Here is a 12,191-nt window from a genome sequence, read left to right as displayed (position 1 = left end):
TTCTTGCATGGGCGTAAATTCACTTGGAGCAATGAAAGGGAGACACCCACCCTCACTAAGATCGATCGTGCGTTCGTATCCGTCGACTGGGAGATCGAGCACTCGGAGTGCCTGCTTCAAGCTTTATCCACCGAGTACTCGGATCATTGCCCTTTACACCTCACGCTTCAAGAGTCCATGCACATTAGGAGGAGGTTCTGCTTTGAGAAGTTTTGGGTCAAAATGGAGGGTTTTCTTGATGTAGTCAAAGAGGCGTGGACATGTGATCCGAATATCACCGATCCTTTCTTGCGGCTTGATATCTTGCTTCGTAACACGGCTAGAGCTCTTGCCACATGGGGTCAAAAGGAGATAGGAAATATCAAGCTGCAAATAGCCATCGCAAATATTGTCATCATGCGGTTCGACTGTGCTCAGGAGAATCGGAGGCTTACGGAGGAGGAGCGATGGCTTAGAAGAACCCTTAAGCAGCTTGTGCTAGGGTTGGCCTCCCTAGAAAGGACCATTGCTAGGCAAAGGTCGAGGATAACATGGCTACAAGAGGGGGATGTGAACACGCAGTTGTTTCACTTGGTAGCGAATGGGAGGCGTATGAAGAATTACATCCCCTCTCTGCATATGGACGGTCGTATTATCACAGATCAGAAAGGAAAGGAGGAAGCCTTCTACAATGCTTACAAAGAGCTGTTGGGCAAGGATGTGGCACGAGATTTCACCCTGGACTTGGAGGGATTAGGAGTCGATCACATAGATCTCTCTGAGCATGACAGAGTGTTTACTGAGGACGAGATTTGGGCTGTTATTAAGGACATGCCCTCGGACAAGGCACCTGGACCGGACGGGTTCATTGGATTGTTCTTTCAGAAAGCTTGGGACGTAATCAAGGTGGATCTCATTGCCGCGATTCACAAGCTTTTTGTTGGTAACGGAAGGGGTTTTGGGAGGTTAAACCAAGCTTTGATCACTCTTCTGCCAAAGTCTCCAGAAGCTTCCACGGTATTCGACTTCAGACCTATATGCCTTGTGCATAGCATGCCCAAGATTGCATCCAAACTTCTGACAGCAAGGCTCAGACCGCGCATGGGAGAGCTGGTCCAGGCGAACCAGTCCGCCTTCATCAAGGGGAGATGCTTGCATGATAATTTTTTGCTAGTGAGGCAAATGGCGCGCTCGATGCACCGAAGGAAAGCGAAAGGAGTACTGCTCAAGCTTGACATTACAAAAGCTTTTGACTCCCTGGCTTGGCCGTTTTTGTTTGAAGTACTAAGAGCTAAAGGTTTCTCGGAACATTGGATTTCATGGATCGCAATTCTGCTTACCACTGCCAGCTCAAGAGTGCTAGTAAACGGATGCGCTGGCAACAAGTTCATGCACGCTAAAGGTTTGAGGCAAGGGGACTCGATTTCCCCTCTGCTTTTCGTTATTGCCATGGATGTTCTTACGACAATTATCATCAAGGCGCATGAGGCTCGAGTGATGAGCACGATCAATGTATGTAGCCTGATGCAGCGCCTGTCTCTGTACGCGGATGACGTAGTACTATTGATCAAACCAACATGGCTAGATCTCCTATTCGTTAAGGAAACCCTCACAATCTTTGGAGTGGCATCGGGGCTTAAAGTAAACTTCGCCAAATCAGCGACAATCATGATCCGAGCTGACACGGAGGATGAAGAGCTTGTCAAGTCGGTACTACCTTGGAAGATCACCACATTTCCATGCAAGTACCTGGGTCTCCAGTTAAGCATCAAACAACTTAAGAGATCCGAGTGGCAGCCGATTGTGGATGCGGCCCTTCGCATATTGCCAGGATGGAAAAGGGGCTTGGTGACTAGACCTGGGAGGCTTATCCTCGTCAACCAAGTCATGAGGGCGCGGGCCACACACCACCTTATGGTTGCGGAGGCGCCAAAATGGGCTTTGGAAAGGGTGGACAGAGGTTGCCGGGCTTTTTTCTGGGCCGGGACGGAGGAGGTGAATGGTCGCAAGTGTGTGGTATCCTCGGCAAGGGTATGCAGGCCAAAACACTTGGGTGGATTGGGCGTTATTGACTTATCTAAGCACGGCATTGCTTTAAGATTACGATGGGAATGGCTTAGACGCACAGATGCTTCCAGGCCTTGGCAAGGGCTCAACTTGACCGCGGATAAGAAGGTGGCCCAAGCTTTTGGGAGCCTGGTTAAATGGAAGGTCGGAGCGGGAGACAAAATCTGGTTTTGGAAAGATCGGTGGCTTCATGGCGCAACCATCGCTGAGCTAGCCCCCTTGGTTGTGGCCATAGTCCGTACGTAGGTAGCAAACAAGAGGCTGGTACGTGATGCGGTGCACATGCATGCTTGGATGAACGACGTGGTGGGTGACCTATGCACGGAGGGTCTTACCCAGTTCATCGGGCTTTGGGAGATCATATCCGAGGTTCAATTGGATGCTCAAACTGAGGATAGCCCCATTTGGGCTTGGAATGTGTCAGGAGTCTACACCGCATCTTCCGCATACAAGATGCTTTGTGAGGGAGGAGTTAGATTCCACTCTTTCGGAGCAATCTGGAAATGTTGGGCGCCACTTGCGTGTAAAATCTTCATGTGGTTGGCGGTGCAATACCGATTGTGGACGTCGGATAGAAGGGCGAGACACGGTTTGCAAGACCAAACATCAAAATGCTACTTCTGCGACCAAGAGGAAGACACGGTCGACCACATCTTGCAGCAATGTGTGTTCTCAAGGCAAGTGTGGTACAGATGCATGACCAGGATGGGATTGAGGATGGATCTTTGCCCAACATACGAGTCTCGCTTGGTGCAATGGTGGACGGAAGCTAGGAAACGCATACATAAGCAAACGCGGAAAGGATTTGACACATTCATGATGCTCATCTGCTGGACACTTTGGAAGCAGAGGAACGCGAGAGTATTCGGATCGAGCCAAATCAAGAATGAATGGGAGACCGTGGACTTGATCTTCGACGATTTGAGGACCTGGGCTACGGCAGGAGCATTTGGAGGACGATCGATACCTGAGTAGTAGAGTAGCATTAGGAGTGGGGTGGAGGCTTGGTTGGGGTCGGTTTGTGATCTCCAACTAGCGCATTTGTAAAACTCTTGTAAATATTTTTCTCCCTTCTATAAAGCTATGGTACGCCTTTGGCGTACCCTAAAAAAAGAATCTCAAATGGTTTGGATTCGCCCTCCGTTATCGCTGGCCGTGCTTGAGATGGGAGGCCGAGGAGAGGCCTTGGTGTATGCTGCCAGAGGAGACGGAGAAGGAAGTTTCTGCCATGGTTAAAGCGGCGACGATAATACGTTCGGGCGATGGCCAGAGGGCCAAATTTTGGACGGAGAAATGGCTGCCAGGTGGGCGGTCCATTGATGAGCTGACCGTTGCCTTGATTTCCTTCGTCAAAGATTCTGGTCGCTCGGTGAAGGAGGCCCTTGCTAATGGGGGCTGGATTAGGGTGATCTCAGGAGGCATCTCGGCCCAGGCCATGACGCAATATCTACAAGTTTGGGACCTCGTTCAAGACACAGTTCTATCTACGTAGGCTCCGGATAGCTTGGTTTTGGGGGCTGACGGGTGATCTGAATTTCTCGGTCAGCAGTGTTTACGGTATGTTCTTCGCGGCACATATGCGCTTTGCTTGCCATAAACCAATCTGGAAATCAAAAGCTCCGCCTAGATGCAAATTTTTCATGTGGCTGGTCATTCATAAGAGATGTTTGACTCCGGATAACCTGCAAAGAAGGGGCTGGCCCTCAAATGAGGTATGCCCGCTGAAAGTGCAACTATCCCTGGGTGGTTTTGATAATTTCTAACAACATATAGCTCATTGAGCTAATGCTATTTCAAGATAAATATTTCAGGAAATCTAAATGATTGGCATGGCATGGATGAGAAAAGTGGATCCCAATGCGATGGACAAAAAGATTGGCTCAAGCTCAAAGCACAAGACTCCACATTTTCTATTTTAGTGATCCAAGATAACATTGAGTCTATAGAAAATCCAATACTATCAAGGAGGGATGAGGTCTTGCTTAATGAGGTTCTTGCTCAAAATGCTTAGTGATATGCTCCAAAGCCCTCAACTACTTTCTCACATCCACATATGACCCAAACCAAAAGTCAAACTCGGCCCCACCGATTCTTTCTATCCGGCGCCACCGAGTTCAGATGTCATAGCCACTGCCACAAACCCTAATCAAATCGGTCTCACTGATAGGGATCTCGGTCTCACCGAGATGGGATTGTAATCTCTCTGTTTCCCTTCATAACGTTTCGGTCCAACCGAGATGAGCGATTAGTCCCACCGAGATTGCAATGCAAACTCTCAGTTTCCCTTTCGTAACGTTTCGGTCCAACCGAGATGAGCGAATCGGTCCCACCGAGTTTGCCTGAGCAACTCTCTGGTTAGCTTATTACCAAAATCGGTTTCACCGAGTTTGTGTAATTGGTCTCACCGAGATTACGTTATGCCCTAACCCTAACCACATCGGTCCCACCGAGTTGACATGTCGGTCCCACCGAAAATCCTAACAGTCACATTATTTACTAAATCGGTCCGACCGAGTTTCACAATTCGGTCCCACCGAGATTAGTAAGTTGTGTGTAACGGTTAGATTTTATGTGGAGGCTATATATACCCCTCCATCCACTCTTCATTCAAAGAGAGAGTCATCAGAATATGCCTACACTTCGAACATACATTTTCTGAGAGAGAACCACCTACACCTGTGTTGAGGTCAAGATATTCCATTCCTATCATATGAATCTTGATCTCTAGCCTTCCCCAAGTTGCTTTCCACTCAAATCTTCTTTTCACCAAATCCAAATCCTGTGAGAGAGAGTTGAGTGTTGGGGAGACTATCATTTGAACCACAAGAGCAAGGAGTTCATCATCAACACACCATTTGTTACTTCTTGGAGAGTGGTGTCTCCTAGATTGGTTAGGTGTCACTTGGGAGCCTCCGACAAGATTATGGAGTTGAACCAACGAGTTTGTAAGGGCAAGGAGATCGCCGACTTCGTGAAGATCTACCCTAGTGAGGCAAGTCCTTTGTAGGCGACGGCCATGGTGGGATAGACAAGGTTGCTTCTTCATGGACCCTTCGTGGATGGAGCCCTCCGTGGACTCCCGTAGCCGTTACCCTTCGTGGGTTGAAGTCTCCATCAACGTGGATGTACGATAGCACCACCTATCGGAACCACGACAAAAACATCCGTGTCTCCAATTGTGTTTGCCTTCTCATACTCCTCCCCTTTACCTTCATATGCAATTGTTTTACATTCCGCTGCTATACTCTTAGAATTGCATGTGTAGGTTGATTGCTTGACTTGTGCTAAGTTGCTAAAATCTGCCAAAACTAAAATTGGGAAAAGGCATGTTTTTTATTTGGTCAAGTAGTCTAATCACCCCCCTCTAGACATATTTTCGATCCTACAAGTGGTATCAGAGCTTTGGTTTCCATTTGCTTTGATTTCCATAGCTTTTGGTAGTCATAGCCTTGGTTTCACAACCTAGGAGAGTATGGCGTCTAGCGAGGGAAGTTACCACCGTAGAGGTCCTTACTTTGACAGTACTAATTTTGCTAGTTGGAAGCATAAGATGAAAATGCATATTCTTGGACATAACCCCGCCGTTTGGGCTATTATGTGTATTGGCTTGCAAGGTGAATTCTTTGATGGGAGAGAACCAAGCCGTGAAGCTACCGCAGAAGAGTTGAAGATGCTGCAATACAATGCTCAAGCTTGTGACATCCTCTTCAACGGATTGTGCCCCGAAGAATTCAACAAAATCAGCCGTCTTGAGAATGCAAAGGAAATTTGGGATACTTTGATTGACATGCACGAAGGTAATGACTCTGTTAAGGAATCCAAATTCGATGTGCTTCAAAGTCAACTTGACAAGTTCAGAATGAAGGATAGTGAAGGTATCGCTGAAATGTACTCTAGGCTTGCTCTCATCACAAATGAGATTGCCGGCTTAGGAAGTGAAGAGATGACCGACAAATTCATCATCAAGAAGATCCTAAGAGCCTTGGATGGAAAATATGATATAGTGTGCACGTTGATCCAAATGATGCCCAATTACAAAGATCTCAAGCCAACAGAAGTCATTGGAAGAATTGTTGCTCATGAGATGTCACTAAAGGATAAGGAAGAGCTCCACAACAAGTCAAGTGGTGCTTACAAAGCCTCATGTGAAGATCCCACTGAAGGAAATATGCCCTAGAGGCAATAATAAAGTTATTATTTATTTCCTCATATCATGATAAATGTTTATTATTCATGCTAGAATTGTATTAACTAGAAACAATTATACATGTGTGAATACATAGACAAACATATAGTCACTAGTATGCCTCTACTTGACTAGTTCGTTTATCAAAGATGGTTATGTTTCCTAGCCATGGACAAAAGAGTTGTCATTTGATTAACGGGATCACATCATTAGGAGAATGATGTGATTGACATGACCCATTCCGTTAGCCTAGCACTTGATCGTTTAGTATGTTGCTATTGCTTTCTTCATAACTTATACATGTTCCTGTAACTATGAGATTATGCAACTCCCGTTTACTGGAAGAACACTTTGTGTGCTACCAAACGTCACAACGTAACTGGGTGATTATAAAGGTGCTCTACAGGTGTCTCCAAAGGTACATGTTGAGTTGGCATAATTCAAGATTAGGTTTTGTCACTCCGATTGTCGGAGAGGTATCTCTGGGCCCTCTCGGTAATACACATGACTTAAGCCTTGCAAGCATTGTAACTAATGAACTAGTTATGAAATGATGTATTACGGAACGAGTAAAGAGACTTGCCGGTAACGAGATTGAACTAGGTATTGGATACAGACGATCGAATCTCGGGCAAGTAACATACCGGTGACAAAGGGAACAACGTATGTTGTTATGCGGTTTGACCGATAAAGATCTTCTAGAATATGTAGGAACCAATATGGACATCCAGGTTCCGCTATTGGTTATTGACCGAGAATAGTTCTAGGTCATGTCTACATAGTTCTCGAACCCGTAGGGTCCGCACGCTTAACGTTACAATGATAGTTTTATTATGAGTTTATAAGTTTTGATGTACCGAAGTTTGTTCGGAGTCCCGGATGTGATCACGGACGTGACGAGGAGTCTCGAAATGGTCGAGACATAAAGATTGATATATTGGACGAATATATTTGGATACCGGAAAGGTTTCAGATGAGATTGGGAATATACCGGAGCTCCGGGAGGTTACCGGAACCCCCCGGTAAGTATATGGGCCTTATTGGGCCTTAGTGGAAAGGAGGGAGAAGGGGCAAAGGAGGGGGCGCCCCCCCCCCAAGCCCAATCCGAATTGGGAGGGGGCCGGCCCCCCCTTTCCTTCTTCCCTCCCCTCTCTTCCTTCCCTCTCCTACTCCTAATAGGAAAGGGTGGCCAAACCTACTTGGAGTAGGATTGCCCCCCCTAGGGCGCGCCTCCCCCCTTGGCCGGCCCCCTCCTCCTCTCCCCCTTTATATACGGGGGAGGGGGCACCCCTAGAAGACACAAGTTGATCTACGGATCGTTCCTTAGCCGTGTGCGGTGCCCCCCTCCACCATATTCCACCTCGGTCATATCGTCGCGGAGTTTAGGCGAAGCCCTGCGCCGGAAGAACATCATCATCGTCACCACGCCGTCATGCTGACGGAACTCATCCCCGACGCTTTGCTGGATTGGAGCCCGGGGAACGTCATCGAGCTGAACGTGTGCTGAACACGGAGGTGCCGTACGTTCGGTACTTGGATCGGTCGGATCGTGAAGACGTACGACTACATCAACCGCGTTGTCATAACGCTTTCGCTTACGGTCTACGAGGGTACGTGGACAACACTCACCCCTCTCGTTGCTATACCATCACCACGATCTTGCGTGTGCATAGGAATTTTTTTGAAATTACTACGTTCCCCAACAGTGGCATCCGATCCTAGGTTTTATGCGTTGATGTTATATGCACGAGTAGAACACAAGTGAGTTGTGGGTGATACAAGTCATACTGCTTACCAGCATGTCATACTTTGGTTCAGCGGTATTGTTGGATGAAGCGGCCCGGACCGACATTACGCGTACGCTTACGCGAGACTGGTTTTACCGTCGTGCTTTGCACACAGGTGACTAGCGGGTGTCTGTTTCTCCAACTTTAGTTGAACCGAGTGTGGCTACGCCCGGTCCTTGCGAAGGTTAAAACAGCACTAACTTGACAAACTATCATTGTGGTTTTGATGCATAGGTAAGAACGGTTCTTGCTCAGCCTGTAGCAGCCACGTAAAACTTGCAACAACAAAGTAGAGGACGTCTAACATGTTTTTGCAGGGCATGTTGTGATGTGATATGGTCAAGACGTGATGCTATATTTTATTGTATGAGATGATCATGTTTTGTAACCGAAGTTATCGGCAACTGGCAGGAGCCATATGGTTGTCGCTTTATTGTATGAAATGCAAATGCCCTGTAATTGCTTTACTTTATCACTAAGCGGTAGCGATAGTCGTAGAAGCAATAGATAGCGTAAACGACAACGATGCTACGGTGGAGATCAAGATGTCGCGCCGGTGATGATGGTGATCACGGTGGTGCTTCGGAGATGGAGATCACAAGCACAAGATGATGATGGCCATATCATATCACTTATATTGATTGCATGTGGTGTTTATCCTTTATGCATCTTATCTTGCTTTGATTGACGGTAGCATTTTAAGATGATCTCTCACTAATTATCAAGAAGTGTTCTCCCTGAGTATGCACCGTTGCGAAAGTTCTTCGTGCTGAGACACCACGTGATGATCGGGTGTGATAGGCTCTACGTTCAAATACAACGGGTGCAAAACAGTTGCACACGCGGAATACTCAGGTTAAACTTGACGAGCCTAGCATATACAGATATGGCCTCGGAACACAGAGACCGAAAGGTCGAGCGTGAATCATATGGTAGATATGATCAACATAGTGATGTTCACCATTGAAAACTACTCCATCTCACGTGATGATCGGACATGGTTTAGTTGATTTGGATCACGTAATCACTTAGATGACTAGAGAGATGTCTGTCTAAGTGGGAGTTCTTAAGTAATATGATTAATTGAACTTCAATTTATCATGAACTTAGTACCTGATAGTATTTTGCTTGTCTATGTTTGTTGTAGATAGATGGCTCGTGCTGTTGTTCCGTTGAATTTTAATGCGTTCCTTGAGAAAGCAAAGTTGAAAGATGATGGTAGCAATTACACGGACTGGGTCCGTAACCTGAGGATTATCCTCATTGCTGCACAGAAGAATTACGTCCTGGAAGCACCGCTGGGTGCCAGGCCTGCTGCTGATGCAACTGACGTTAAGAACGTCTGGCAGAGCAAAGCTGATGACTACTCGATAGTTCAGTGTGCCATGCTTTACGGCTTAGAACCGGGTCTTCAACGACGTTTTGAACGTCATGGAGCATATGAGATGTTCCAGGAGTTGAAGTTAATATTTCAAGCAAATTCCTGGATTGAGAGATATGAAGTCTCCAATAAGTTCTATAGCTGCAAGATGGAGGAAAATAGTTCTGTCAGTGAACATATACTCAAAATGTCTGGGTATAATAATCACTTGATTCAACTGGGAGTTAATCTTCCTGATGATAGTGTCATTGACAGAATTCTTCAATCACTGCCACCAAGCTACAAGAGCTTTGTGATGAACTATAATATGCAAGGGATGGACAAGACTATTCCCGAGCTCTTCGCAATGCTAAAAGCCGCGGAGGTAGAAATCAAGAAGGAGCATCAAGTGTTTATGGTTAACAATACCACCAGTTTCAAGAAAAAGGGCAAAGGGAAGAAGAAGGGGAACTTCAAGAAGAACAGCAAACAAGTTGCTGCTCAAGAGAAGAAACCCAAGTCTGGACCTAAGCCTGAGACTGAGTGCTTCTACTGCAAATAGACTGGACACTGGAAGCGGAACTGCCCCAAGTATTTGGCGGATAAGAAGGATGGCAAAGTGAACAAAGGTATAAGTGATATACATGTTATTGATGTGTACCTTACTAATGCTCGCAGTAGTACCTGGGTATTTGATACTGGTTCTGTTGCTAATATTTGCAACTTGAAACAGGGACTACGGATTAAGCGAAGATTAGCTAAGGACGAGGTAACAATGCGCGTGGGAAATGGTTCCAAAGTCGATGTGATCGCGGTCGGCACGCTACCTCTACATCTACCATCGGGATTAGTTTTAGACCTAAATAATTGTTATTTGGTGCCAGCGTTGAGCATGAACATTATATCTGGATCTTGTTTGATGTGAGACGGTTATTCATTTAAATCAGAGAATAATGGTTGTTCTATTTATATGAGTAATATCTTTTATGGTCATGCACCCTTGAAGAGTGGTCTATTTTTATTGAATCTCGATAGTAGTGATACACATATTCATAGTATTGAAACCAAAAGATGCAGAGTTGATAATGATAGTGCAACTTATTTGTGGCACTGCCGTTTAGGTCATATCGGTATAAAGCGCATGAAGAAACTCCATACTGATGGGCTTTTGGAATCACTTGATTATGAATCACTTGGTACTTGCGAACCGTGCCTCATGGGCAAGATGACTAAAACGCTGTTCTCCGGAACTATGGAGCGAGAAACTGATTTGTTGGAAATCATACATACTGATGTTTGTGGTCCAATGAATATTGAAGCTCGCAGCGGGTATCGTTATTTTCTCACCTTCACAGATGATTTGAGCAGATATGGGTATATCTACTTAATGAAACACAAGTCTGAAACATTTGAAAAGTTCAAAGAATTTCAGAGTGAAGTGGAAAATCATCGTAACAAGAAAATAAAGTTTCTACGATCTGATCGTGGAGGAGAATATTTGAGTTACGAGTTTGGTTTACATTTAAAACAATGCGGAATAGTTTCGCAACTCACGCCACCCGGAACACCACAACGTAATGGTGTGCCCGAACGTCGTAATCGTACTTTACTAGATATGGTGCGATCTATGATGTCTCTTACTGATTTACCGCTATCGTTCTGGGGTTATGCTTTGGAGACGTCCGCATTCACGTTGAATAGGGCACCATCAAAATCCGTTGAGACGACGCCTTATGAACTGTGTTTTGGCAAGAAACCAAAGTTGCCGTTTCTTAAAGTTTGGGGCTGCGATGCTTATGTGAAGAAACTTCAACCAGATAAGCTCGAACCTAAATCGGAGAAATGTGTCTTCATAGGATACCCAAAAGAAACTATTGGGTACACCTTCTATCACAGATCTGAGGGCAAGATTTTCGTTGCTAAAATTGGAACCTTTCTAGAGAAGGAGTTTCTCTCGAAAGAAGTGAGTGGGAGGAAAGTAGAACTTGATGAGGTAACTGTACCTACTCCCTTATTGGAAGGTAGTTCATCACAAGAACTGGTTCCTGTGACAACTACACCAATTGGTGAGGAAACTAATGATATTGATCATGAAACTTCATATCAAGTTTCTACTGAACCTCGTAGGTCTACCAGAGTAAGATCCACACCAGAGTGGTACGGTAATCCTATTCTAGAAGTCATGTTACTTGACCATGATGAACCTACGAACTATGAGGAAGCGATGATGAGCCCAGATTCCGCAAATTGGCTAGAGGCCATGAAATCTGAGATGGGATCCATGTATGAGAACAAAGTATGGACTTTGGTTGACTTGCCCGATGATCGGCAAGCCATTGAGAATAAATGATCTTTAAGAAGAAGACTGACGCTGACGTTAATGTAACTGTCTATAAAGCTCGACTTGTTGCGAAAGGTTTTCGACAAGTTCAAGGGGTTGACTACGATGAGACCTTCTCACCAGTAGCGATGCTTAAGTCTGTCCGAATCATGTTAGCAATTGCCGCATTTTATGATTATGAAATATGGCAAATTGATGTCAAAACTGCATTCTTGAATGGATTTCTGGAAGAAGAGTTGTATATGATGCAACCGGAAGGTTTTGTCGATCCTAAGGGAGCTAACAAAGTGTGCAAGCTCCAGCGATCAATCTATGGTCTGGTGCAAGCCTCTCGGAGTTGGAATAAACGCTTTGATAGTGTGATCAAAGCATATGGTTTTACACAGACTTTTGGAGAAGCCTGCATTTACAAGAAAGTGAGTGGGAGCTCTGTAGCATTTCTAATATTATATGTGGATGACATATTGTTGA

The sequence above is a fragment of the Triticum dicoccoides genome, chromosome 6B (assembly GCF_002162155.2).
Source record: "Triticum dicoccoides isolate Atlit2015 ecotype Zavitan chromosome 6B, WEW_v2.0, whole genome shotgun sequence".
Lineage (NCBI taxonomy): Eukaryota > Viridiplantae > Streptophyta > Magnoliopsida > Poales > Poaceae > Triticum > Triticum dicoccoides.
The sequence above is the reverse complement of the archived record's forward strand: the minus strand, read 5'-3'. Positions refer to the sequence as shown.